General features: G+C 50.3%; 1 pseudogene; it reads left to right on the top strand.

Moving 5' to 3' along the window:
* The first annotated feature begins 3,089 nt into the window (after positions 1–3,089).
* Positions 3,090–3,208, top strand: LOC112473604 (annotated as a pseudogene).
* The last annotated feature ends 713 nt before the right edge of the window (positions 3,209–3,921 follow it).

Here is a 3,921-nt window from a genome sequence, read left to right on the forward strand (position 1 = left end):
AGGAAGGAAAGAGTATTATTATTCAGCCTCATGGACTGAGCTTTGATAAGACATTTTGCGTACATGCACAAGTTCACACCCGCACACACGCGTGCTGTTTCTTTCCTGTGTTCAACTTCCTGTCATTATGGGCAGGGGAGGGACGTGGAGAGTACCCCTCATACTACGGACCCCACTTTGGGAAAAGAGTAGCAAGCACGGAGGGGATGGTGGCCTCTCTGAGTCTGAGATCACTTTTAGCCTTGCCCCAGGCACATTCAAGCTGTCTCCACAGAGCCAGGATCTCCCTTAGTCCCTGCGTTGTTGGGGTCCTGGGCAACAAAGGCACTCTAGATTTGTCCTTTGTTTCAGGCTGGGGCGTGCTGGGGCCTGAGCTGTGCACCTGGCAGCCATTGCCAGGACCAGGTAAGATGGTGGCTTACAGGACAGGTGAGGCCTTCTGCACAGTAGGAGAATAGTGGTCATTTCAGACGCACTGAAAAACTCCTTTCATCACCCAAATGTTCAGAGGCTACGCACCCCCTCCTTGGTGTGATGAGATCCAGAGGTGCCGTCCAGAGGTGACCTCCTCGCTGCGGTGTGGCCTGGAGGCTACTGAGTGAGTGTTGAGGAGGGTCAGGGCAGAGCTGGGAGGTGTATGAATGAAGACAGACTCCCCTGTTTAGATTCAAATTCTAACACCCTTTCCTAGAAGCTGGGTGAACTTGGAGAGTTCTTGTGTGCCGGTTTCCTCACCTGGAAACTGAGGATGAAAAGAGCACCTACCACATGGGCTGTTGTTACGCAATTTAAATGAGATAATGCACATAAGTTACCGAATGCAGTGCCCGGCTCAATCCACGCTCGTTATTGCTCAGTGGTCAGTGTTGATCCCAGGACTGCCCATCACTTTTCACATGTCATAGGTTCCACTTTTTATTGGCTGTCCTGTTTCCCCCATTGGAATATCATTTCCATGAGAGCAGGGATTTGTGATTATTTTGGTCACCGATGTATACTCAGTGCCTAGAAGACTATATGGTACCTGATGAAAAATTGGTTTGTTGAGTAAAAGAAAGACAGAAAAAAAGAGAAAGGAACTGAAGAAAAAAGAAGAAATCTTATTAGGAATAATACAGTTGATAAGACTGTCCAGGCGGAGCCTCTGCAGATCGAAAACCTACCTTCCCTGCTGTTTTATGAAGACCATAATAAAGGAGGATGGTGGCCTGGGCTGGCCTGGAATATACACAGGGTGGGCCCTGAGGGAGACAGAGGAGCCGCAATATAGATTTCTGAGAGCACAGCAGCAAGGGAAGCAGACCACAGCTGACTGTATATAGGTCTCACCAACTCCTAAGGGCACCAAGTTTGAAAGTGGCCTCAGACCCCACTGCTCATTGTTTTGTTATTTGTTGGACACATAATTATGCAAAAGTTCACCACAGGCTAAGTATTATTTAGTTCTCATTCCAAGCGTTGGGCCAGCCATTTCAGGATATTCTTCTAGTTGCCTGTTTCGGTTCTTAAAGGTTGATCAGAAAGGGTCTCCAAAGGAAAAGTGCAAGCAGGACTCTGGAGTGAGCAGCCCGTTAGGGGTGCGGCCCCTGTATCACATGTGGCTTTCTCCTTGGCCAGTGGCACGGCACTGCCGCTGGGAGGAGGGGGCTTTACGGTCAGCTGAGGGAGCCTCTCTTAATCTGGACTTGGTCTAGAACGTGCTACCCATCAGCATATTTCCCTGGTCATAAATAGCCTGCCTTGAGATCCCCATGGGCTTGTAAGATGACGTGGGCTGATTTTCTGTTTGAAGATGTCCTTACAGCCTCTTTGGCCAGGCTGAGATCCGGGAGAAGAGCTGAGAGAAGACACCGAGAATGAGGTTATAGGGGGGGAATCTGCCTGAGATGGGGTGATCGGCCCCCCGCCACTGGAAGGGAAAGGGCAGGGGTACCACTTGGGCTTTAGGTGAGAAGATATTTGGGGAAGGGCAAACTAGAGGCTCTGCAAGAGCCCGATAGGCCAGGCCTCCCAGGAAAAGTCCCCAGGTCACTGAAAACCGTCCAAGTACGGCTCTCCGGGCCAGGAGGGTTCCGGATGCCTGCACTGGAGGAACGGCATCTCGTTGCGATCTTGGCTTGCATTGTCCTGGATGCTGACAAGGTTGGTATCGCCATGCGTTCACGAACCCCATGTATTTCCTCTTCTATTACATGTCTGTTCATGGTTTCTGCCCATTTTTCTACTAAACCATTTGTTTATTTCCTACTCTCTACACTCTGCCAAGAGTGCTGAACTCTTGATATAGTCTTGATTCTAATCCTTTGTCACCTGTGTGTTACACATATCCTTTCTCAGTTTATGGCTTATCTTTTGAGTTTCTTTAAAATATTTGTGCTGAATTAAAGCTCTCAAATTTAATATAGTTGAAATTATTAATCTTTTATCTTATGGGGTGTGTGTGTGTGTGTGTGTGTGTGTGTGTGTGTGTGTGCACGCGCGCTCTCTGTCTCTCTCTTTTTTAAAAATTATTTTAGTGACAATACAAGCTAGGCTATTGCACCCACAGAATCCTGCCGCTGTTTAGGAATCCTGGCCCCGAGCTGGGGATGGGCAGGCAGGCTCTGAGCATGTCTTGACACCAGGAGGACCACCGTGTAAGGGCCCTGCACAACCTTAATGGTGCCATTGCTGCCAATCTGCACAACAACGGGCACCAGGCCCCAGCTGCCGCGCCTGTGCCACCCTACCCCTGCTCTGGGTCAGCACGAAAGGTGCCAGTGAACCTGAGGCCAAAGGGAGCCATGTGGAAGCGGAAGCAATACATCCCAGACAAAGTAGACACTGCATCCAGCTGAGGACTCAAAATACTGTGAGCAGCACAGAGCTGTCTGCTTACCACATGTCAGGATCTGCCAGGGACCATCTCACAGCTATTAACAAACCCTCCTGTCATGGCCACAAAGCATAGCTTTGTGATGGCGTGGTAGCCTGCATCTTCTCTGGGCAGGGCTCCAGGCTGAGCTGGTCAGTTCAGGCCACTGTGGACAATGGAGACACAGTTGGGTCTGGGAGGGCAGTGGAAGTCGGTATGGAGAATGGCAACAAGGTATTACAGCCATGCCACCCGGAACATACTGGATCTCGTCTGATCTCGGAAACTAAGCAGGATCGGGCCTGGTTAGTACTTGGATGGGAGACCACCTAGGAAGACCAGGTGCTGTAGAAGTGAAAAATAGAGGATTGTAAGCTGACAAGGTCCTTGCAGTCTGTGAGGTCAACCAAGGGTTGCCTCGCCTAAAAGAGAGAGAGAGAGAGAGAGAGAGAGAATGGCAACAACGAGCAAACTCTCCGCCAGTGGCCGGTCCACATCTGCCTCCCGAGGAGGGTGGCAGGGCAGGGCAGGGCATGTTTCGGCAGAGTAAGCTGGGCAACTTGAATCTTGTGAAGTCAGACAGGCTCCACAGATACCCACCTGGCCTGCTTTTCCTGTTCGCAGTCTCTCAGGAGGCCCACGATTAATATTCAGTAGCTCTGGCCCCTGAGCCCATGTCTGGAGGTCATGCTTAGGCGGTGAAGTGCAGAAATGCTAAGAGGAAGCCTTGAAAGGAACCCCTTCTGCTCATGGCTTGGCTTGAAAGGGTTCCCATGGAACCAGCTACCTGCAGGTCTAACCCCCTGAGGTCGATGCTTGAACTCTCTGAGTACTGCTTTGAGGGAGAGGAGGAGGAGGAAGCCGGGCTTCCCCTGGTAAGTTTGCGGTTTAATTGGCTTTTAAAACACCAACAGTAAGTAGAGTAGTATCATAGGACTTTTTCTTTTTCTTTTTTTAACAAGATGCTGAATTAAACATTTGCATCTTCCCTGTCAGAGAAAAGAGCCTCGGTTTCTGCCTCTGGTTCCACTTGAGCGGTCCCACGGGCTCGAGTCTCGGTTCCGGCC

The sequence above is a fragment of the Pteropus alecto genome, unplaced genomic scaffold (genome assembly GCF_000325575.1).
Source record: "Pteropus alecto unplaced genomic scaffold, ASM32557v1 scaffold109, whole genome shotgun sequence".
NCBI classification, from domain to species: domain Eukaryota; kingdom Metazoa; phylum Chordata; class Mammalia; order Chiroptera; family Pteropodidae; genus Pteropus; species Pteropus alecto.